This window comes from Cyrtonyx montezumae, unplaced genomic scaffold (genome assembly GCF_038088225.1).
Source record: "Cyrtonyx montezumae isolate F1298 unplaced genomic scaffold, pur_monq_1.0 scaffold_13, whole genome shotgun sequence".
Lineage (NCBI taxonomy): Eukaryota > Metazoa > Chordata > Aves > Galliformes > Odontophoridae > Cyrtonyx > Cyrtonyx montezumae.
The window spans coordinates 15458488-15484113 of record NW_027071859.1 but is presented as its reverse complement, the minus strand read 5'-3'; the positions used below and the strand labels follow the sequence as shown (position 1 = coordinate 15484113).

The 25626-nt window shown below is 39.7% G+C and overlaps 1 protein-coding gene across 1 annotated transcript in view; it reads left to right on the top strand.

The window, feature by feature from the left end:
• RNF144A (ring finger protein 144A) overlaps positions 1 to 25626 on the top strand; it is a 61973-nt gene that overhangs the window by 2140 nt on the left and 34207 nt on the right. Inside the window, exon 2 of the mRNA XM_065730743.1 lies at positions 13469 to 13560. The gene's annotated coding sequence lies outside the window, so the exon portion shown is untranslated. The remainder of the gene's footprint in view (positions 1 to 13468; positions 13561 to 25626) is intronic.

Here is a 25626-nt window from a genome sequence, read left to right as displayed (position 1 = left end):
ATCTCAAGTCACAAAAAAGAAAAAAGAAAGGGAAAGCAGTTACACACCAACATACCAGCTCAGCTGAGTTTGGTAATTCTGCTATGCCCAGCTTAGGCTGTGGTCAGCAGTTCTTTTTCTAAGGCAGTTATTTTCTTCTGCAGAAAGGAACTCATAACGTTTGTACTTCACTGACCTTTTGAAGGAGATCAGGCAAAAAGATCATAATGATAATTTTTATTTCTTTTCCAGTTCTAATGGCTGAGGGGAGCTGTTGGAAACACTCTTGCTTCTGTGGCTGCATACCACAAAGCAGTGAGAATAACTTTCTATTTCATAATCTGTATGCTTCAAATCAAATTGGAAATTCTAACAGCCTTCCTGCTTGTGACATCACTGAGTACTGGAGCTGAGAGTGCTTGTACAAAGCTGATTTTCAAATACCTTGACTGCATGCTGATGGTGATATTTACAGTGATGACGTGTAAGTGACCTTCCACAAATTACTGGGGGAGAGGGGTGGTGGGAAGAGGAACAGAGAAAGTAAAATGATGTACTTGTTGCTTACTGTGAGAAATAAAGCTTTCATTAGATGGTTCTAGTTTTGGCAAGACAATGGCATTTTCTTTCTATCGGATCACTTCCATCTTTTCATCCAAAGAATAGGAAGTAAGCAGTAGCTTGTTACATGGAAAGACTTGACTGTGTTATCCAGGTACCGCTGTGCCAGTTTGATGAAACTGCATCCTGTTAATACATACAAACAACTTAGGATGGGAAAGGTGGACTAATGCTTACCTAAAGCAGCCTTTGATATGATGGATGCTCCGTTCCTGGAGACACTAAAAGTCAGGCTGGATGGGGCTCTGAGCACCCTGATCAAGCTGTAGGTGCCCTGTTCATTGCAGGGGAGTTGCTCTAGATGACCCTTAAAGGTCCCTTCTAAGTCAAATGATTCTATGAATGTTTTTCCTGCCACGTAATGTCCAAAGGATTTTCTTAAATACTTAGGAGTGAAGGTGGGCCTTGAAGGCCATCTGAAAAACAAGATTCTGGCTTTGTGTGCTTGGGCATAAATTCTTTTGCTGTATACAAGTGCTCAATTTTGCTTGCATTGATCGAAGCTTTTTTTCTGAGCAGCTAGCTTCCAAGTCTTTGGAGTGTTTGTATTTAATTTGGAAATTCTACCACTCCAGTATCCAGAGTGCTGTGGTTATTCCCCATTATCATAGAACTCCATAGTGTGCTCATTCAACTTGTGAAATCCATCATGTTTTCTGCTCAACCTGCCTTCATCCTACCTCCAGCCCTGTAAATAGAATTAAAGGGTACCTGACAACTGTTGGATATGTAAGCCTTTGTGGAAGACTCCTGAGTTTAGTTAGTGTGGAGTATAAAGAGAAAACTGAGGAATTAAATTAAAGGAAATGTCCCTTATTGGCCTTCTGCAATCTGTTTCATGATCAGCTTCTTCTTTTTCTTCCTATTTCTGCTGTTGCTCCTTACCAGATAGTCTGCTTCGTGTCTCATTGCTGGTGAAGATTAACACAGAAACATATGTAGGTTTCTTAATCTTGCAGATACTGATCTCTTTTTCTATAGGTATGCATATGGTTGTAACATATTACTTTATAGTAAGTATAAAGTATTTTTACCCTTTAATTTCTCTGAGCAGTATCTGTAAAGGTGCTAATCTGGCAGAAATGCTGATGGAGCTGAATGTGTGTCTCAGTCACAGTAGCTCTCCTGGAGCACTCTTTACCCTGGCTTCTGGTCTCTTTCTCAGTGCCTTGCCCTTGAGGTGCATTCTCTCCTCATTTGGATGTGCTGATCACCAAGGATTGGTTCTGCTGACTGGGATCAGTCTCTGCCAACTGCAGGCTGTTGGGGTGTGTGAAATGTTAAGTCTCCTTTTGTCATGGTTTTATGATTTTTGGTACTGGTATTCCACATCATAACATCATGTAGTGCATTTAGAGTTAAAGAGTTAATGCTCCAGCTCCATGGATCATCAATAGTTCCAGGTATGCCTGTCTCAGAAGAGAAGAAGAACTCCATTCCCCAGAGGACTTTGCGATGCTTTGCATTCTTACGTGTTTACGCTCAGGGGGAAAGATAAAAACTGTCTGCTGTCACGGGCTGATCTCTTTCCTTTGGGATCGACTCAGCAGTGGGTGCTCGCTGCTGTCTCGCCTTCAGCGTTAGCGTAAGGCCTTCGGTTTATCAGACACTCTCTCGCTCATTTTATTTGATTTATTAGCTTCAATTCCAATTATATTGTATTGTGTTATTTTGCTTTCTGATATCTTATTTAGTAAATTAGCTTTCCCCCTCAGATCGTTGCCGCTGTTTTGTTCCTAGACCCATCTCCCTTTTCCCTTTCCCCCTTCCCCTTTCCTGGGGTGTGGGTCTGCGGGTCCCCCACACCCATTGTCGCAGAACCGGGCCGAACCTGCCCGGTAAACCATTGAGACCTTTATAACCACTCTGCTGCATTTAGAAGGCAGAAAACTGAAACATAAGTAAGCCAACCTACCTTTGAGCTTGTTTGTGTATATAGCTTCTAGGAAGTAATGAAACAAATGCAGTGCTCTGTGAGCTGGGTTATGCTGTTTTGAAGTTTGTTCATATCTGTATTGATTGTTGAAGGCCCATAAAAATACAACTGCCTCAGTGTTCGTATTTCGTGAAAGGAAAATGAAGGCTATTTAAATTTGTTGTGTTCTTCTATTGCTACTTAATGAAGGAGTTCTCCTTCATTTCTCTATGCCTCTGTTGAGGAAAATCATGAATCCAGATGGAATTACAGCAGTGCCCTGCGATCTGGGTGGCCAGGCTTACATCTCTAGTGTGATCTTGTAACAGCAAGTGAAAATTCAAGGCTGAGCTATTTGCAGTCAGTGTGTATATTAGCATGACTTTCTAAGAAAATAGAGATTATGTGCAACTCCCTCTGTGAATGTCTGTCTTTCAGTCTAGCTCTTAATAACTTTTAAACCTCTTGACTAATTCCAGTTGCATTTACAAGAGTGGTAGAAGCTTATCTCCAATAAGCCCAGCAGTGGGCTGACAGCAGGCAGCCTGAGCAGATGGAGAGATCCTTGAAGGAGTGGCTGCAGACTGAACTCTTCCTACCACTTTGACACACGCATTCCTAGGAAACTGGATTTTGCTGGCTCAGTTGCTTACGAAACCGCTTACGTTGTGGTGCTATTTTTTTGACCTTATCTTGAATTAAACTATGACTTCCTTTATGAGTATTTGGAATATGGAGAAAGAGCAAATGTTTAATTCTTTAACCACTACTTTATAATATAGTTGGAAGTGCATGAGGAGAGGAGGAAAAAAAATGAAACCCCAAAACTTCTGTTATATTACTATAAAATACTTAACATTATGAAAGTAAAACATAACCATTTTAACAAGAGAAAATTAATATTTCAACTTACTTCCTCCATTTGCTATCTCTGTCTTGCAACAGCAATTCTTCAGGGACCCAGAAGCTTTAGGATTCTGGTAGTTTTTGTGTATAGGGATCTATCCCTGAATGGAGCATGTTGAATGACAGAACACAAACTGAAACAGTTCCATTTTATTTCTCTGTTCTTCTCTGGTTTTATGTAAACAGTCTGCTTCTGCTGGTCCCTTTTGCTCACTGGTATCTATTAAACACACCTTCTTGTCTTTTGTTTTCTTCTTTGCGGTAGTTTGGTTAATGTTGCATCGTCATCATTTTCCCTCATGTATAAAATATTTCCTGTCATGTGTTTGGGGAGAAAATACCTACATCCACTTTCTTTCATTAACTCTGTTATTTTTCCCTTTGCTGACTTTCTGGCCTTTGTGGGGAAAAGAGCTGACCAGAAGTACGCACTGATATGTTTGATTCGTGAAAAGGCAATCTGTATTAAATTTTTGGAGAGAGGGAATAAAGTATATGCACACGTGCATATACAACCCTCTCTTATTAAATGTTTTTTTGTTTTAGCATTTCTTATGCTCTTTGTACTTCTGATAGTTGTTGACACCTTAGATCTTGAGAGATTATGCAGGCGATAATGAATTAGTAGGTTATGTTTGCGTCAGTCATTGTGTGTGTAGCTTTCTAGCAAAGCTGTAGTGGGAAAATGCACTGGGTTTATTCCCTGCATCTGGGAGCAGTGGGCCAGGTCAAGCATGTTGTTTGTACTCACAGCATCCCCGGACCTGGCCTCAGCTGACCCTCAGGGCCTGACTTGCTGGCTGTGTAGGCCAGAGGGTAGCAGGGCTGTCCTAATGGATCCCGATGGATTGGGGTGATGCTGAGCAGCTTAACCATGTGCCAGGTCAGCAGCTCGTGGGGCTCCTGAGGACGCTGCTGGGCTCAGGGCCTTCATGCCCCAGGTAAGCTGCAGGCTGAGCAGAGCAGGCAGCTCTATGGGTTGGTTACTGAGAGGTGAAACCCATGAAGGTAGGCCCTTAAGAACCACATGGCGGTGACCCTTGTGGTTATGATATGTGTTGAGGCCAGCCACTTCATGAGCCGTCTCGTCTGCAGCTCTGATGGTAAACAGTCAAAGGCACAGAAGGTGACGGCACTTCCTCTGCTCGTGCACACCTGCAGGGTGCCAGTTTATCTGTAGGCTCTGAGATAGCTTGTTTTTCTTTCACTTCTGAGTGAAGTGACGGTCTCTGGTCTTGAGAACTGTTCTGCTGAGCATGTTTGTGCTGAGTCTTGCTCCAAGCAGTGCTGCCGATCCTGGCAGCTGTCCATGCTGTTGTTGGCTCCAGTGTGGCTCACTGGTCCTGCCCTGTGCTTTGGAGCTGTGCAACTCTGAGGGAGCCTGTCTGTGCCATCTGATTCCATCCTTTGCTCTGCTGCAGTCTCTCCTGCTGCGAAAGACATCAGAACTTGGCTGGCGTCAAATGGCTGCCGTCTCTGGGCATCTGACTTGGTGGTATTCAGAGGATGTGTTGTGTCTCATACTTATCTCCTTTCTCCTGTGATGTGATATCCTCCTGGACCGGCAGTCTCTGACTTTGTGTGGATTTATGTCTGAAAATCCAATCCATAATACTTCACCAGTGACTGTTCTTTAGGGTAAAGTATGTAATTCTTGCTTGTTTTCCTCTCCCTTTTGCATCTGCAAAGAGGCACATTAGTAGGATGATAACCCACTTTCAAATTGACACTGTTTGAAGAAAAGCCCTGACTTCAGAGGGAGCAGCAGTTTAGTTCTAGCTTCAGTTCACATTGGATATATAGCTTAAAACCAAGTTATGACAAATCCTTAGGTGACATATAAATCCAAAGAGTGTGATAGTCTTTTTAGCAAACTGTCAGTTAGCGCTAAGTATTTTCAACAGTCATTTCACATTTCCATTAGCTCCTTAAACAGCTGAAGTTCACAGATTTGAATCAAATCTTGTGTTTATGGCTGTGTTCCATGCCTTTCAATTTAGGCTATTGCTTTGAAACTTTATTGTAGTTAAAAGTAGAAGTGTTTCCTGGAGGCTGGCTGCTTCTTGTTAGAAAGATCATGGATTTGTTTTCTGTTGTGTGAAAGGTCTTCAGGAGGGATCACTGGAAGGGCAGCAGGGTTGCACAGGATTTCTGCTTCTCCTCTCACCTTGGGATCTTTCCTCATATAGCTTCAGTTATCACCCTTTGACAGTGTCCTGTTCTTTTCATTGAAATAACTGGGTATTTTACACTGTCATACCAACTCATTCTTATCTTGAGGTGTGAAAGAAGGGTGAAGACTGTGCTTTTTTTGCTTCCTTGTTTCTTTTTTTTCTTTTTGAATAACAGCTTTCGTGCTGTCATAGGCAGAATGTTGACTAAAATTTTAACTTGGAAAGGGTCAGAATAAAAGAAAAAGTGGATTGTTATATCTGGATGTCCTACCAAAGTCACCTCAACTAACATGAAAATCCATTTGTCTTCTATCTATGACAGGAACTTTTCTGTGAGACTCCATTAATACGTGTGGTACAGGAATTATCTTGTCCTGTTTTGTTAAAGTTCATGGGAATTTGGAGAACCTGGAGTATGATATAAAAGAGAGAAAATTCTTGTTTTCTTGAACTTTTTTTTTTTAACCAAAGTAATTTTGGGCAAGCAGGCTGTGATGAAAGACTTGGCAGAAATCTGCCAGGTTGCAATAAGGTCTAGAGCTTTTCTAGTTCAAAGATTTAAGACAAATATTTTTTTTTACTTTTAAAATGTCTGTCAATTGTGCTGAAAAGTCTTGGGGTATGGGCTTCTAAAGAGCATTAAAGTAACTTCTTTCCCCCCCCCCCCCCCCCCCCCCCCCACCATTTATCTGAAGAATATATAGAGGTTCTGGCAATTCAAAATACCCCACTTGTTCATGTAACAGTCTGCTCACCTCCTTGTTGAGAGGGAAGGGGAAAAAATAGTGTGTATGGAATGGCACTATTGGGTCAGCATTTCTTTGATGGAAAAGAGAACAGCTCAGGATATGCTGATAACCGCATAAAATTAAAACAAGCAATTTGCCTCTAAGCAGATATTTGGGGGTGGTGATTGGGATGACAGGAGGTGTTATTGCACTCAAAGGTTGTTGAGTGGTTGCATGAGCTTTGTTTTTTGGTGTTGGCAAGTAGCTTTTCCACAGGATGTGTGGGAAATCCTCTTTATAGATGTCGTACACGAGTCTAAGTGTTTTATGTTAGCCACTCTGAGGTGACAAAGTTTCTGCTGCCCAAACGTTCCAGTACCTGAGTGGGAGTGTATCAGAAGTTCTTTGGAGAGTTCTCAAACATTCATCATCATGGTCCTGACTGTTTCATTTCTGTTTTTGTGAGGACAGAAGGAACTTGAGTGCTTGAAATGATGAATGCTGTAACATGACAGCAAGAAATAATTCAAAAGACATATGTTCCTGCCTTGCATCTTGATTGCACATCATATTTTGATAAGCATGTGCAAATGCTCAAGAGGGTTTCATGATAGCTATGTCTCCTATGGTTGCTTTATCATGTTAGAGATGCTGAGTGACAAACTGGCTTTTCCTTTGATTAGGTGACTTCTGCTATTTACAATTAACATAGACCTACAGTGTTGGGAGCTCTGCGATGATCAGAACATGTTTCTGATTTGCTTGAAGACTTTAATTTCTCAAATTTCTCTGAAAACATGAGTAACTTTTAAGAATAGTAATAATAATAGTAAAGACCCTTCAATTTCCTTTTCTTGCTACTCAACACCCAATCACTACATTGAAACAGAGGATATTTTTTTGTTATTATTTTTGAGATGGTTTGCATAATTGATTTCCAAAAGGTGCTTGCTGGTTTTTAATGTTGTCATTTCCCGTGGATGCTAATGGTTAATTGTAATGGAAATGTCAAAGAAAACAAGATGTGAGCATCTCAAAAAAGAATAAAGCAAATGCAGTTAAATAAAGAGGTTTTCATCTGAAGGCAGTATGCTTTGGCAGATGTAATCTATTCTGGGTATGTACCCACTTATGCAAATCACATAAACACAAAGAGTGGCTTCAGGGCAGTCTGTCACAAAATGAACAAGAGTATTGGGCATCTGGTGGTACACATTGGAAGCTCATCTTCTCCAAGATGTGAAAGCTTGTGTGTATATAACCAAGTGAGCAGTACTGTATGACTGGGAGAACTGGAGTTATTTCGGAGGCTTCTTGGAGGATCATCTGGTGTTAGCAGTAGAGGCATTCAGACTGAATGGGGCCTTTATTGCTGCGGTGTTATGAATTACAGTGCTGCATACCATGTTCTACATGAGCAATGGCACGCACAGAGACGGGCTGTGTGCTCTCTTACAGAGCTGCATTTTCCTTACTGACAGCTCTTGTTCAGATCACTGCCATCTCCTTTAACGTTCTCTCCCATTCCCTGTGGTCTCCTGTGCTTGTATTTGGGTTAAGGGATTGGTGATTATTTATTTTTTTCTTTTTTATCTGTTGGGTTTTGAGGCTAGATAGTAAACGTGAAGCAGAAAATTAATGCTAAATTCCTTGTCTAATTCACTTTTCCATCAAAAGACCATGATCCTCTCAGCTGATACAGTGCCTCTGGTGAGTGTACTGGTACAAAACAAGATACAGGGGAAGAGCAATGAAACTGTACATCCTATAGCTGTAGGGAGAATACTGCCACAAAATACCAAGACTTTTTTGAGTGTATATTTCGAGATAACTGTGTTACCAACTTTTCCCTACCTCCTTTTTAGCCCTTCTTTTTGCTGTGGAGCACATTGCCAGCCAGTAGCAGCCAAACAGCCCCAGTTCCATCCCTCTGATTGTAGGCTGCACTACAAACTATGGACAGTTTGTAGTCTGAAAGGAATTACCCAATGTATTTCTACTCACCTAGTCAGTCCCTGTGTGCCTGAGTTTCAAGAGGCAATGTAAATGCTTCTGGACTGCAAAAATACAAATCCATGGCACTTAAAAATAAATGTCCTTTATAACAACACGCTACTCTTTTCCAGAAGAACACTTTGTGCATTTCAGAGTGTCAGAGATAAGCAGTGACTTCTCTGCTCCTTCTGTGACTGACTGTCAAAATGAGGTTAGGTTAAATATGTGCAGATTGTAGGTCAGCTTGAAGCTGCCCTTTAAACAGTAGCTTAATTTTTGTTTAAGTGCTTTAAGTGAATAGTGACTTTAAGGAGTTTTGTTTCTGCTTTACATTCTCATACATGTCTGAGGGATGGTTAGAAATTTTCCAAAGTTCAGCCTTTTATTACTCCACTTGGCACTTCTATGCAAATCGTAATCACAATATTTTAATATTTCTCCTTAAGAAACTAGACTAGCAAGCCATGTGGAAAAAGTAATTTTTTCCGCATTGTACAGAAACTGTTCAAAGTGGTGTGATATGCCTGCATCTGCCTTTTTAGAGGAATCCATACCGTATCTCTTCAGCTTCCCTCCAAATGCTCTTCAAATGCAGTCATTACAAAACCTCCTGCAGTAAAATAAATATGCAATGCTGATTTCATTATGCTAACAGTAGCTTTTGAATGTTTGTTCTTCACTGGAGGGAAAAATAAATACAGAGAAGACTTTTTCCATTCCAACTTCTTAATGAGCAGGTGTGCAGGGGGAGTCATCTTCTCACGAAGGCTTAATTGTGTGTGCATTTCTGTTGCACTATTATAGTAAACCTGATAGTTAAATCCAAGCAAAGACCACCTCTTGTTACAAACTTGAAATGATGAAGCTTCTTTTGCAAGTGCATCCTGAAGTTACATGAGCAGTAATAGCTGTCAGCTTCAAAGGAGACCTGGTAATTAAACTGTCTGGCCTGCCTTGTTAGAAATACATTTCCCGATTTTCAACACTCTGTATCTGAAGTATTGGTGTGAGTGGCTTTTATTAAAACAACTTCTCTCACTGTATTCTGGGCCCTTCTGTCTTCATGAAATCACATAGCTTCCTTAAAGCTTCCCACATGGGATCTGGTAAGAAATCATCTTCTAGTCACTAATCAGCTAGGTGAGTAACTGTTCAGTGGTGGTAGTCAGAGTTATATTTGCCAAGAGAGAATGATGTGGGTTATGCATCTGATAAAACCCAAAGGAGGGACTACAGCAGGTGGGTAGCTGGCCCTAGAAGTCCAAGGGAATTTCACCTCTTTACTTGAAGAACAGCAGAGTTAGCTGACATCAAACAGCCTAGACCCTCACCCAAAACCGTCTGCATTATTCCCTTCACTAAACAGTATGTTTATGTTCTGTTTAATTTCAAGATGTAACCTCTTTAGACCAGGGATCACAGGACTTGGGGTTGGCGTGGCATGTGAACATCATGCACAGCAGAATTTCCCTTTGACCAAGGCACTGTGTCTCTGGCTCCTCTGCTGCCCCAGGGAGCGATTGCTGCTGAGGGAATCTCACCATCACCCTGTGATTCTTGCCTTTCTCTGTTGTGGTGACAGCGTAGGACTGCACAAATGCCATCTCCTGACAGTGCTGAAGGATGCCAGTGAAGGTTTTACATTTTTGCATAATCACACGTTGTCCCTGCAGTAAGCGAAAGCGAGAATCCAAAGCTGAAATTGTGCACGTAAACTGTCAAATTTCATCCTCTTTCCCTCCCTGTCCTGAAGCGTTCGTCCTTGGACCCTGTGGCTGCTGGGCCATGAGCTGCATCATCAGCTCTGACAGAATGGAGCTGAGGGAGATGAGTTTCACGGCCGTTTGTGCCTCCTGGCTACTCCTGGCTGACACAAAAGCAGATGAACCATGGGCTGTCACATAAATACAGAGCAGATCCCATAGCCTTTCTTTCCTCATCTGTCACTGGTCCTGTGCTGAGCCTGATGCAGGTTTCCTAATTCTGCCTGTCAGCTTGTGGCTTTGTACAATAGAACTTACTTGTTAGGAGAGGCATTACAACGTGTCAGCAAAAACATGCCGGGTGAATGGAGCAGCAGAAATATTAACAAGTGGACATCTGTGGGAAATAAACTGGGAATGAAAATGCTCCAGAAGGACTGGGCGTAGACCAGACACCACCATCTAAATTCTTATTTAAAAAAAAAAAAACAAATACTCTCATTAGGGCTCTGTCTTTCTCAGATTTTATAGATAACGATGGAGTCACAATAATGACTTGTTTTTAATGAGGGAAACCAAATATAGCTATGTGGGGATTTTCTGGACATCCGTAGTGAGGGAAACAGCATCCTGGTAAGCAGAAGCTCTGCAAATGTACTGCACACAGAACTTGATTTAGCTTTCCAGTGCTTAACTGGAAGGAGTGGAGGGGAACAAGGATTGAATTATCCTTGTCTAGGATTTGTAAAATAACAATTCTTCTCCTTGCAAAGCATTAATGACAGTTTAATATGCAAATTCTGCATCTGATTCCAGTTTTCCCATCTTTAAAAGGTCTTCTGAAAAATTACAGGAGGTATCAAAAAAGAGCTGCAAGAGTTATTAGTGCTGAAACAATTCCTGGTAGTGATTTAATGTGGAAAGGATGAGTTATGAGCGGCTTTTATTTATTTACTTGCCCGTGTATTTGCATTTTATCGCGTCCTTGTTATGGTAACTTTAGGGCAGAGCTACTACTGTCATCCAAAGAAAAATGTCTAAAACATGTCAGATAGTTTGCAGTGTTGTGTCCATCTCTGTGTGATGGATTGTCCCCCATTGCCAGCAGAGCAACACCATGGGCAGGTCAGAAGCAGAACGCTGGCCCTTGAAACACTGTGGAAAAATAATCAAGAGAAAACAGACTGAGAAGATTATTGAAATTACAAGGGGATTTGTTGATTTTCATGTGATTTAAATGTGACAAAAATGAGTTACAGGGGCAAGGTGGCATACAGAGAAGATGGTAACTCCTTAAGTCCTTTCAGAATAGTTAACAAAATTCATGGTTGAAACCTAAGAGGTGGAAGATCTTGAGTAACCAGTTTGAGCCTGAGTAACCAATTTGGTTGTCTGATGAGGAAAAAACTGCGTTTTATGTGGATTATGCTTGTTCTTTCTGTGTGATTTAGATGAGCAGGTTCTCCTTGCCTCTAATGATCAGCCTGCAGGCTGGGTGACTGTCAGGATGCTGCTAATGTAGGGTGAGCCTCTTGGGAAAGCCTTGTGTGGGAGGGGATATAAGAGTTTGGTCTCTGCAGTGCTTAACCTAGTAGCTGAATATCTTCAATAAAATGCTGGAGTGGAAGGCTGGAATTTGCATTTTGGTTAAGGAAGAAAAGGCCTGCAACAGGAGGCACATCTGTGGGTTCCTCCCTGAATTTTGGGGGCTGGAAGAGACAGTACAGGAGCAAACACTGACAAAAAGGGAATTGTTTCCTTAGGTTTTTCCTGGCTTTGGAAGGCAGAAAAGGGAGGAAGCTGCAGGAAGGCGATTTCCTTTGTTTTTCTCCTCTCCCCTCCCCACCCCCCAACCTCTGTTCCCATTTAAAGAGAGATGCAATTACAGTCTCTGACTGAAGCTAAGTAGCTCCATGTGCAAAGTTGATTGGATGTAGTTCTTCAAACCAGTAAATTGCTTTCTCCACCACTGAAGAAAGCAGTGGATCCCTTCAGGTGTCCAGACCAAGGCAGGCCATGTGATTGGGTAGTAATTGTTAGCCATGTAGGTGCTGTCAGTCTTGCTTTCAGACTAGCTGAGTCATAGGTGATCTCTAGAATTCAGGCCAATTGGCTAATGCATGCAATGCTCCCTCTGACCTTCAGCTCAAGGAAGCTGCTTTTTTGTTTTATTAGCAGATGTACCATAATGAAAATAGATTTTGGTTGTCATTTCTTCCCTAAAGCATCAAGAGAATGTGAGAAGAGGGCAATAATGATAGTTTGTCCTATTTCCTAATTTTCAAGCAGAATTTGAGGCAAAGAAGCAAGTAGGAGGAAAAGGGTTTTGGTGACAACAGTTGGATGAACAGCACTTGGATAGCTCTAAAATGTTATAGTGCATGTGTCTGCATGCCTGTGGATAAAAGCTTGTGCAAATAAAGGTTCCCTGAGCTGTCAGGTCAGCCTTTCAGCTACCAATGTTTGCTCTTTCTTTCTTTATTTTTAATAAAGTATGAAAGAGTTTTTTCCATATCACATCTAAGTGGAAATCAGTGTGGAAGTGAGAATGTTGCAGAAATTAAATGCTCATTTTCAAAACTTCCGAAGGTTAAACTATGCCTTGAAATCTACAGCTATTTTAAAATGTCACTTTGATTAAAACTCAGGATTATGAAATGAAGAAAGACCAGAATCTTCTGTGTGTGTGGCTATAAACAATTTCCAAAACTACTTTAAAAAATGAATAAATAAACAAGGTAATAAAAGATGGCTTTCATGTTTAAAATCTACTTACTCCATTTGCGGATATAAGTTTTCTGAGTATTCACTGAAAAAGAGCTGAGGCAATGGTTTCTTTCTCAGAAGTAACACTTGGATAAATCAGAAAATGGGAAATGGCTTGGAATGAAGGCAGCACTCCTGCCAACTGCTGTATTCTGAATTCCTCCTCTTCCCTGGCCTCTCATCATATTTATTAAAATGCTCTGCCTACAGACTAGCTTTGCTTGAAGTGGTGGGCTTTGCATGTGACTTTGTGTGTATGTTGTCCTGGTATAGTTTCTAGCTTTGTTAAATGTGTGGAAAGCTGCCTTAATTCACTGTAGTTTTTGTACTAAAGAAGTCCCTGAATCTATTGCTGTATGCAGTCTGTGATCTTTCAGAGTATATTTTTGCGAAGCTCTGACCATGAGGTCTGCATTTGTGTGAGACATTATAAAATATATTTTTCCACTTCAGGCTTAAAAATATATTGCATTAAAAAATCTCTGTCATGTCGCTTTAGGAAGACTTGTCCCATCCCACATGCTCAGTCGGCCAAAAAGAGTTGAGAGGTGAATTTTTGTGTCCACTAGGACCACTTGTGCCACCACACAGTTTTCAAAGCTCATTGACAGAACAGAGCGATGAGTTCCGGTTTTATACAGTCAATCAAAATAAAGTCTGACCCTTATTTTTGTTTTTCAGGCTTGTCTACCTCTACATTGAGCCAAATTCCTAGACTGGTTGGTGCTGTCTCATGGGATCCCTGTGACTGACAAAGGAGAGCTTGGTAGGCGCTTGCATTGACTGTCTTGGCAGCACTTGGCCTGGGCACATGCAGATGCAGTTTCCACTGCAGCCACTCTTTCATAGGGCTCTTATGCCAACAGGAGCTGGAAAAAAGCCCCTGAGAGAAGGGCTTTATGGAGGCTCTGGAATTGTTGCTGTGTTCGCCCATAAAAATGAAAACCGCATAGCCCAAACTGCTACAGAGGAGGGAATTTGTTAAAGTTTGTTTTTAATTACAGAGCTCTATGATGAAAAAAGCTGACTTATTTACCAATCAAATGTAGGGAAAAAGCAAAAATCTGCATTCCAGTTAACTTCCTAGGAAAGTGAAGCACACAGAGAACTTGTTTTGGTGCAGTTCTATAACTGACTTCAGAGCATGTTCTTATTGTACTACCTAGAATAGTGTCATTAGGTTTTTGTTTTCATCAAACTCAATATAAATAGAGGTTGTTTGCTTTCATATATGCTCCTGGGTTTAGTAGCTTGGTGTTCCACAATACTGCACTTTCAATTTTAGCCAGCAGTAGTAATTCAAATTCGGAAATACGTTAACAAAAGAAATGATTTCTTTCTTGAGTTGGCTGTAGATCTATATGTGCTCATGTCATAGCAAATTGTTCATGTATTTGATAAATGCATTTTCAGTCCACCCAAATGCCAATCTTCTTGCCTTTTAGAAGGCAGTAAGAATTCTATAATAAAATTATATATTAAGTATTAAGAATTAAATTAAGAATTATATATTAAATATTAAGAATTAAATAATGAAAGTGTCTCCATTTTTTTTTTCTGCTTATTTTCATCATGTAAATAATGCAGCACTTCCAATGCTAGTGATATACTTACTATCATATGTTGCCATTTGTGGAAATTAATGTAAATTTCAGATCTTTCATTTGCCCGAGTTTGTAATTAGGTATTCAAAATTTTCCATTTTCCTGAGCTGTGCCACATTTGCTTCCATGCATCTTTTAGAAATAGTATTGAAAACTCATATATGTACAGACTGCTTAGCAGACTTTTTTTCTCCTTTCCCTTCAAACTGATGTTCTTGGCTTGGTGCTTTAACTGTAACAATGTTCTTGCGTGACTTTTTCTGACCACAGAAGGAACCTAGTGTGAAAAAAGCTTAACCATTTCCTCATTGGCTTGAGTTTAGGTATTGAATTTTTACATAAAAAGCTGAATGTTTAACTTAAGTAACTCGTCTTTGTGTGAAGAAGTACTGCTTAACTGTAAAGTTTGTTGAAATGTTTTTCACATAGTATTTTCTTTCTCACTTATTCTTTTCATACCAACTGAAAAGAAATATTTTGTCACACTTTTTTTTTTACTAGCAGAAAAGCAGAAAAGGAAAAAAAAGTCAAATTTATTTTAAATCAGAATGTCTCAGTATCTTTAATATCCCTTCCTAAAAAAATAAAAAAAAGTAAAAAAATAAACTTAAATGATGCTTAATTGCTTATTATTATTTTAAACAGTTGAGTTAAAACTTTAACACAAAAACACACACACACACAAAAAAAAAAAAAAAAAAAACCCTGTAAGTAACCTCTTGTGTCCCTTTCAGTTTAAATTGTAGTAGATTATGTAACTTTACCTTTCATAAACTTTCATCTCACAGGTAATCATTTTTTCTTCTCCCCCTACTTATTTTGGGAAGATGTAACAGAAACTTTTGGTGCGCCTCTGTTACTCTAGAACATTTCTTCAAATTTCTATAATAAATATATAATGGCAAGTTTATGCCTGTTTGTCCTTGCAGTCAATGACATCTCTCCAGCTTAGATAATTCATTTCATATTTTGTGATGTATATTATCCTGTGTCATCTGCATGTAGGGGGTGGCTCTATCTTCTGATTCCCACGTGTCGAACTAATAAGTCAGGTTCCCTCCAGCTCCTTCCGTGAGATCAACTCTCCAACCATCTCCCAGGAAAGTCCTATCTCTTCATGCATAGTGGTCACCAAATGTGAAGCAGCTCTGAACTCCCTAAGTCTGTTCTGGGCTTGTGTGACCAGTCTGAACAGTTCAGCCTCACTGTGCTCTTCCAAAGCTGGAATGTGACTTGGTTTTGAATCTTTCTGCTTCCTGCATACCATGGAGTGACTATGAAGGATTATTGGAATGGTGCATATTCTGGCACAAGTCTGTATTGGAAAATATTTGTGGCATACGGATGATCTTGAGGTATTTGTATGACGAACAAGAACATACCATACATAATTCAGGCTATTATACGAAGCAGGAGAGTGCTGCACTCTGATTATCCTTGTCTAGCAGGCAAAAGCCTGCTGCTTCCTTAGTGTGATAGTGAATGTATTGACAAAACTTGCTGAGCTCCTCTAAGTATTGATTTTTTTTCTCTCTAAGTATCTTGAGAAAAGCTTGTGCACCTCTTTAGAGATGCTTTCATAGATATAGCTCTGAAGCTTACCTCCTGCTCATTAGCTGAGAGAGAAGGGAACTAATGGTGAAAAACAGTTTGCCAGAAAAACACAAAGTTCTCTAATAATCTAATGCCAGTTCGAGATTGTGAAGAATTCTTAAGGAGTTGCTTATCTTCTTGTTTATAACCTTTAAATAGTTCTAATGTTACGTGTTGCTGTGAAAGGAAGCAATCACAGTATTTTGGCTTTGCATCAGATGTCATTGCAAAGTTAATGTATTCTAATTTTCTGTCTGTAAGCCCAGTGGCAGCTGAGTAGCTGAGTTGGTGTGCCATGGTTCAGGGATGAGTGTGCAGTGTGGACAATCCAGCTCCAGTGACACATATATCATCATCATTATTATTATTATTATTACGTTACATTTTGTAGCCAAGCTGTGCCTTTGGCAGCTGCTGAGTTCAGCGTGGAAATTTTGAGAGGTGAAGTGAAAGTTAGTGAAGGTGTGAATGTAAACTGCTCACAGAAGTTAGTTGTTTACTTATTTATTTATTTTGTTTTCTTCCCAGCCTGTGAAAGAAGGAAAGAACTGCTGCAGAGGTGACAAACACATTCCGTGGCAACAGCCACAAAGTAAATTTATTTTAATTATAGTTCATGAAACAAGAACTGAAAGTAAACCTACTGACCTTAGTCCTCAGGAAATGTCTTCTCTGATATCAAAGAAAGGTTTGGAAGTGGTGAAAGTGGACAATGACTTTTTTATTTTTCTTTTTTCTTTTTGGAAAGTAATATTTTAAAAAGTATCTTATATCATCTCATTTTAGAGCCATCTGTGTTCCTTGTTTGCTCTGTTGGTTATATGTGCGCTGCTGTGGTTTGTGCAAAGTGACAAAGAATGGTCCCAACCAGGCCAGGAATTCTGTCTTGAATTAAAAATAAAGTCAATTCTTAATGTGTCTCAATTATTCCAGACAAACTTAAAATTCTATTGAAATCAACAGCCGTAGGTTACATCTTTGGGCTTTTATTTCAAATAATGGAAGTCTTATCCTCTCTGTTGTGATCTTTTAAGAGCTTAGTATTGATTTATAGAAGGTGCTGACTGAGTAAGCTGTTTTGGAGGTAGTGCCATATGCTGAGAACTAAATGGGAGATTTTTTTCTCCCCTTTTGTGTTCTGTAGAGCCGAAATCTGGCTGCAAACGTTTGCTTTTTGAACAGATGTTGTGTATGTGTGAAATGAGCTCTCTGAATAGATTGTTCCAGGCTATGTGGAACTGGCTGCTTTTCTGTTAAGAATGGATTTGAAGAGTTGGTGGACTTGGGCATAGCCCAGCTTTTTTCCCCTGTGCAGTAAGTGAAAAGGGAGTAGGGGATGTTGACTGCTGCAGACACAAAATAGGGAATGCAGCAGGATTCCAATACTTAAATGTGCTGGAATGTACTGGCAGTGTGCAAAGTGGACAAATAGGCATAAGTTAAGGCGTTTGTCTGCTGTTGTGTATTTTGATCTTCACGGAGAAGCATTAAATAATTGCTGCACACCAGTCCATGTAGAAACAGATGATGTCATGCAGAAGGATCCAGTAGCTGCATATCCAAGTCAGTTCCTGAACTTTCCCAAACAGAACTTCCACTTTTTTCTCCTCTTGAGAGAGATTTACTGCAGATGTCTTGGGAAACTTTCTTGCACCTTCCTAGATTCAGAGGTTTCTCTGGATCCTCTTATTTTATGTTACCAGGTTTGGATCCTCTTATTTTATGATACCAGTTTTTCATTCTCCTGTATTTTTCTAATGTTCTTCCAAGTGAAATCAGTTCAAAAGCTCTCTCTGTGTCAATTCTCCTATCAGTGTTACTGAATCTTCATCCCATCCTGAGTAGCTAGATTTTGAGCTCTTCCTTCTTCTGTCTTCAGCCCTGGTTTGCTTTTTATGTGTCTTCATCCAGTTTCTCTTCACTATAGAATTATTGAGTTGAAGCACTCAGTACAGGATAAGAACTGCCAGGGAGAACAAAGCTGCTGAAGAACTCTGCATCTCAAAGAATGTGAGCTTTATACCATACTTTTTTTTGCCACTAAGGTAGAAAGCTGATTTACAACTTGTCGAATAACTTTCCCATTCAGTAGTTCTTCTTGTGTCTGTCATAATTTTGAAGTGCTGCTATCGTAAAGATTGGAGCTCAGAGCTGAGAAAGAGGCAGGTTGGTGGCTGAGTATGTTGCAGAAGCAAGCTGAGTGGTGCAACAGCAAGAGCTGTCTGAGGGGCTGTGGAACAAACTTCTCCAGGAACTTGGAGCCCTCTCAAACCTCACCACTTACTGTTCCAAGCACAACACCCACTTTTCAACCACGCTTTCTTGAACCAAAACACAAAGTCCATCTCTCCAGAATGAAAACATTTAATTTTGAGAGTTAGTGGAGAATACAGGAGAGAGTACAAACTGTCTGTGACGCTGGATAATTATATTCCCTTATGCGCTACATACCACTTCGCCTGCTTTTTCCATCTACTAACCAATGCTGGTGTCCCAGCATCCCAAGTCTTCTGGTTATTTCAGGTTGCAGGCAGGTATTAGAGCAGTGTCCATCAACCAAGCTCAGGTAACATCTAACCATAGGTTTGAATCATATCCTGTTCATCAGTGTCCAAGTGCTGTAGGAAGAAGTCTTTTCCCCATAGCTTGCATTCTAGCTCTAATGCCACTGTTTTCTCCCCATGATCTTTTTTTAATTATTATTTATTTTTTTATAAGATGTCTGATAAAAATGTGAGAATACATTTTATAAATGGCTAGTTATTTTCATTCACTTGTTAACTACCATTCAGAAGCCACGTGTGGTCAGCTTATGCTTTAAATGTCTTTATATCTTGTATTTGGATGGCTCTTCCTGGCCTGCATGTCCTCTAATCATTGCTGGCTTCTGTAGGCCTTTGCTAGCAGGGCTTGGTTTTCCTGTTGTTATTTTAAAGCACAGATTAGACTACAAATGAGCCTGGGATTAATCAGTTACTGACCTAGTTGCTTTGTTAGTCATGTTCTCGAACACACTGTTAATTTGAGTATATGACTTGAGCTATTAGACTTCAGATGTTTAAAACTTACGTAGCATTGCCTTGGCTTATGGCTGTTGTTGTAACAGCTACCTGTTCTCCTTTCATATCAGCATTTGGTATGGATGAAAGAATCACTGGATTTCCCATCTTCTCTTGCATTGTGGGGTCTTCCTACAGTGGTCTGCCCCTGTCCTAAATGAGAAAGGTGCTTGGAGGGTTTCGCAACTTTGCGTAGTGATGCTCTTGCTCCCGTCTGTGCTCGTTGTTATAAGATGTGCTGTCCTTACATCCCCCACCTTTTTAGAGAAATGCTTTTCCAAAAGAAGCATAACAAGCAGCATCCTTCTGAACTGTTCCTCTCTTCTGTGTACTTTTAAAGTAGAATTACTCTGCTATTGAATCTATTTACTCAGTTTCCTACTGGAAAGAAACAAAAGGATGCTGTACCCTGATGGACTAGGGCAAACTAATGTATTACTTGTCAATTAATGTTAGCTAGGGATTTCAGAAAATATGTGAGCTCTGATGTGATGGTTATTCTTTATTGGGGGATCTGTTCATTAAACTTAAAATAGAAATTCAAAGACATTTCAGTGCTCCGTTCCCTCCCTTTAGCAGTTTTCTTTTTTCCTTCTTGGTTTAATATTGACCAACTATTTAATCCTAGTAGAGCACTTCTTGTCCTCTACAGGGGTGACAGGGTGTGTGTGTGTATGTGTAGAGGGAGAATCTAGAGCCTGTGACAAAGCTTACTCATACAATAGTCTATCTTTAGGAACATTAATAACCATATTTTAAATGAAATTTCTATTACTGGTCTCTTAGATTGCTAGGTACAATAAAGCCAACCAAGAGAGAGCAGTCAGATTGAATTTGCTGCTAGGAATATATAAAAACAAACCACAAAAGCTAAATTTAAACAGTAGGTTGCAACTCATGTTGTTTGGTTTAGAGCCTCTGGAGTAATTCCTCTTTGTTTCTATTTTAAAATTGGTATGTCAGACCAATGTAGCTGCTCTTTCGCCATCCCCTTAACATAAAACACCATTAAAGTAAAATAGGAAAAAGCAACAATTACACAACTTACAAAAAAAAAAAAAAAAAAGATTCATTTTTTAGTACAGTGAGTTTTCTTTAAATAGGACATTATGTCTTGAGCTGGGTGGGTGGCATATGTCTATGTAAGTACCATGTAACTTGGTTTGGACTGTAGCAAACGACCTCATCTGTGATCTTCCCAGAAGCTGAAAAAAAAACAGGCTTCTGTGTTTTTTTTTCTTGTTTGGTTTGGGAAAGCATGACTTGAGCATTTTAGATAGTAGGATTTATCCCAAGTTCAACACATGGCATTTGGAAAGTGTAGAATATCTTTACCATTTATTAATTTGACCATCTTAATAGTAAATTTTCTTTCCAGTGAAATCTTATTTTACTAAATTTTTTTGCTTTATTTTAGCATTAAAGTATTAAGTGGTTGAGATGATCACTTTTTTTTGAAGTGCTGCATACAAAAGGAAAGAAGCTAGAGCAGTCAAAACTGCTCAAATTCTGCTTCAGACATATTTCCTGACATTCAAATGAGTCTAGAGAAAATGGTTGAACACTAAATTCAAATACTCATCCATCTGTTTTTTGAAGCAGTAAATTTAGTATCATGGATATTTATTAGTTGAACTGCTTCTTTATTACTATGATTTAACTTCTGAAACTTGTGATTCACTGCAGCATGCACCATGCAGAACAACTATCTGACTATCTGTAGAGCTTCTAAAACAGATTTTTTCAGACGTAACTTATGTTCAAAGTTTGAGTCTTGTGGTGGAAGGAATGTCTCTAAGGAGCTGGTTCATGGATATTGTTTCCACGTGACAAACTCTTGTGACCCTTCTGGTCATTAATTGATTGCTTGGATGTGTAAGATGAGCTCATTTTATAAAATAGATTAGGGAATACATTTCTATGGATATTAACATTTTAAATATAAATGTTGCTTCTTCATTTTGTTTCTTTCTTTAGGAAGTAAAATGAAAATGCTGTCAATATTAAGTTCCTTTAAAAACCATCAAAACTCATGTAAGAAAGCTATTCATCTGACTGGTTGTTCATAAGCTCTTCTAATATAAGCCCCTAGAATGATGACCACAAACATAAGCTGCCCTAGAAATTATTTTCCCTCCTTGCCAGAATAAATCTTATCAACTTTCCCTTGCTTTATGCTGCATGCCAGATCTTTCTGCTAAGAATAAATACATTTTCTATTTCTGTGCCCTGCATACATTCTACTAGTATGCAGGCAAGCCCTGCAGCCCATAAGAAAGTGTTAGTGAGGGTGGCATTTTGATACTCTTCCTGCACAGTCACAGAATTATAGGGTTTGGGAGGCACCTCTGAAACCTCTGAAGATACAGTCTAAATCCATGCTAAAGCAGGTTCCCTTCAGAGAGTGGGTCACGCAGGAAAGCATCCAGGTGAGGTAGCGAGTTTACAACCTTTCTGGGCAGCCTGTGCCAGTGCTCTGTTACCCTCAGAGTAAAGAAGTTATTTCTCACGTTCAGATGGAACTGTGCTCTGTTACCCTCAGAGTAAAGAAGTTATTTCTCACGTTCAGATGGAACCTCCTGAGATCCAGTTTGTGCCCATTGCCCCTTGTCATGTCAATGGGCACCACCAAAAATAGCCTAGCCCTGTCCACTTGACTCTGCCCATTGGATATTTATAAGCATTGATAAGCTTCCTCCCTCTGTCTTTTCTTCTCCAGGCTGAACAGTCACAGGTCTCTCAGCCTTTCTTCATACAGGAGATACTCTGGGGCCCAATCTTTTTTGTGGCACTCTTCTGGACTCTTTCCAGTCTTTCCAGAATTGGGGAGTCCAAAGGAGTCATAGATGAAGAAGAATGTGTATGCCATGCTCAAGAGGTACAGCCCCACACTGCTCTTATGAATATAGAGCTGTGTGTGATAACATGTCTGAACTGGGTATGACTGAATGACTAAGGTTGGAAGTATCTTTTACAATGTGTATGTTAATTTGGGAAAAGGTCTAATATGTTCAGATCTCTTGCACAGTATTAAAGGTTAAGAAAGCAAAGTCCTATTGCTTTCTTAATGTCCTTACTGAATTAACTAGTTGGCAGTGGGAGCCTTTTAAAAATGAAGAATACCCTGTAGCTTTTGTTATTAAAGTTTTGTTATAAATGAGAAAACAAAAACTATACTTCAAGCTCTTAAAGCATTTAATTTACTATGATTAACCTCTGAATAAGAAGAGATAGCTACATGGGATCTAGAAATGATAAACCAAAGCCCAACACCTATTGATTATTAGGAGCTGTGCTCAAGTTTACAGAGGAGCATGGAGAACAGTCTAGTAGTGTTACACTGCACGCCTTCCCTAACTCAAGGTCTGTAACTTGTCAGTGCTTATCTAGAAAACTTTAGGTTGGGGAACCTTGGATAAAGCATTTCTGCTGTGGTGAACCTGTGCTCTTTCCTTTTTTGCCTCTTAGGTTTTCTATTGTTCCAATATGCTGCTACTTCAGCCCACAGGTCTTTCTGCCTGGATTGTTGCAGTTGGGTTATGAATAGCTTCTCTTCCAACCCACTGGCATTCATGATGTGTTAGGTACCACCATCTCTCTTGTCTGCCAGACACAAATAAACTGAACTGCTAAGTTACGCCGTAAGCTTGCGACAGAGAGGGTATCAATAGTTTCTTGCAACTCAAGTAATGTTCTAATTACTAGATCATTATCCTGTGTATGTAATTATAGTGGTTCAGGCTGTTATAAGAGCTTTATCTTGATTGCATTCTTTGAAGGTCTTTCACAACCTGCTCTATGTGACCTGACCTTCTCCTGCCTGAGAAGGCAGGAGACTAGGCCAATGTAAAGATCTGCTCTGAATCAGTGTCATGACATAATAAGGATCTGTCTATAGGTTCCGTAGCTGTGCTGTCCATTTGGGTAAGAGATTTATGTCCCGCTGTGTTCCAGTTGATTGTTACATTGGCATCTGATTAGGAGAAATGTAGTTGAAAGTCGCACTTCTGTAATACGCAAAATAAAGCCTGGGAACAAACAACAACTTAGTCATGGAATGATTTGTTCACCAATCTGGAATGGCTGAGATTCTTCCATAGACAATAATACTCTTAAACTTTGAATGCAATGCTTAAATGCAGACTATTCTTCTCCCAGAGAAAAGAGAAACTCTTTAACCAACTCAGGAGTTTTTAGTTTACTTTTAGTTTTTACTGCTCTGATCTGTTAGTAATAAGCAATAAATTACATAAATCTTCCTACGCCCATCATCTCCCGTTTTGCCCATGCTGATAACTGACAACTTGTCTCCCTGTCATTATATCAACCTTAGAGCCCTTTTTCATTATATTTTTTCCCACTGTTCCTTTAGGAGATCAGGGAGATGTGAGAGAGCGGCTTGGTGAAGTTCAGTTGCCCACCAGGGTGAAACCACCACATTCAGGGTAGATGTGAGTAGAAATATTTTTTACAAGATGGGTTATTTTTATCACATGAAGCATCAGCTGTTATTTAAGTATGAATTGTTTGTTGAGAGATTCAGGTGTTCTCCATCGTGTTCCTCTGTTATACATTTTTCTATCTGGTGCTATGAAGAGAAATGGTGAGCAGGCAGTACTGTTTATCAGGATAAATCCCATTTACAGGGTGTGCTGAGAATTTCTCATCATTTTCTCAGAATTTGAGGGAAAAAATAAAAGAAAAAACCAACCCTTCTTACTGATCTATAATACAGTTCAATTGCACAGCTCATACCATTAGGTGTCAGGATGTGAAATTCCTTCAGAAAATTTGGTAGTTTTTCCCTCTTGTTGGCTGAGGTGCCTGGTATTAAACAAACAGCATCTTCCTTTAAAGACTTCTAAAGTTTCCTGTTTAGTCAGTGAAAGGCAAATTATGGAGACTATTTTAGAAGTCCTGCCTCTTCAGGTACCAACAACAGGGAGAGTGTCTCAGACTGAATTTTCCTAATAGTTCCATTGACTCTATATGCTCTTCTGAATTCTTCAGAACACAGGTAAACTTCATGCTAGTCCCTGAGGGTCAGAGCTGAATGACAAGACTGAGAACTTGCTGTCAGCATTGGAAGTTGTGAAAATGCTGTCTCATGAGTATTTGCTTGAAACTTGGTTATCAAGTCAGAAGAACTAAGATTGTTGAAGTAAGCTAGCCTGACCTGAATCCTGCTCTGAATGCAATTTTCAGGTACAGGCTTACCTACTTTCTGAGACAATTGCGGTGTATATGGGGATGATATTTCTGTAGGTATTATCTTACAGCTACAGTATGAGCTGTTGATAAAACCCAAGTTTCACAGTTAATATAGAAGTGACAGACAATAAGAGGTTTTTCAGTGGGAATTTTCATTCCCGAGTAATTTGTTCCTTCATCTGAGACTTGTAAAGCACTATGGAAGCACAGTGCTGGGCAGTGCACCAAGCATGCTTTTTTTTTTTTCCAAGTTGCAAGAGAAAAAGACAAATTTTGATTTCCTTTTGGTGGAAACAAGGGAATTGCTCAGCTAGTCTCTAAGTGTCTCAGTCAGAACTAGCGCTCCACTCCCCTTGCTCATATTCACATTTTCTCAGTAATTTCACACAGCCTTGAATGTGGTTTCTAGCTTTAAGCTTCCAAGACTTTTCTCTTTCCTTCCCTTCCATCCCCTGCCAACGGAGGGATAAGCCACAGAGCTCTCAAGCTTGGTATTATTAGGGCTTTGTGTAAACATAGCTGTTACTTTTCTAAGGGAGTCAACTGTGGAGAAGAAAATCCTTGTGGTATGTTAAAGTTTCAAACTGCTTGCTGATTTATTGTTGTTGTGGAGACAGCTCAAAGGGAGCACAATTCATCAGTTCCTTGTAAGCAGAGAGGGGGAAAGAATGGGAGGAAGTGAGAAAAGGGGTGGAGAGGGAAGAGGAAAAATCGAAATGGGAAAAATATTAGGGGTGGAGGGAAGACAAAGAGAAGCAGTTGTTTTTGACTGGGTGGTTTACGAGTTTCTGGAAAATAATAAGATTATATGTTATCCTAGAGATCAGTGGAATTGTCTGTATCTTCTTATAACTTCACAAGCTAGGAAATAATTCAGTCATAAGTGACTTCTCACTGCCAGTTAATGATGGAAGATTTAAGGTATTTGAAATGCAGGCTATGGGTTACCTACAGTTAGTAGCAGAGATATAGTCAGTATAGCCAGCAGCGCTGACAAACTAAGCCAGCAAGGACATAAGTAGGCACTCTCTGCTGTAATGGGAGCTTAGATAGACAGAAAGCATGCAAATGTCTTTACGATATTAATACTGAACAGATCTTAACTACATACTTTGATGCCTTTCTTGGCTGATGAGTACTTGCTGAGTAGCCCTTGGTGTACTTACTGTTTTGAGTTTGACTTATTTTAACAAAGGTGGCAGCTACCAGATACACAGTACCCTGGAAATTAAAAACTTCTTAGTAACCATCTGCTTTCTTTCAGTAGAATCAAAGTCTGAAGACATTTAGTCAGGAAACTAGTTTAATTGTTTCTGATTTCATCTTCTGATACACAAAGCCAAGTCAACAGGATGTAGCTCTTTCACTCTGA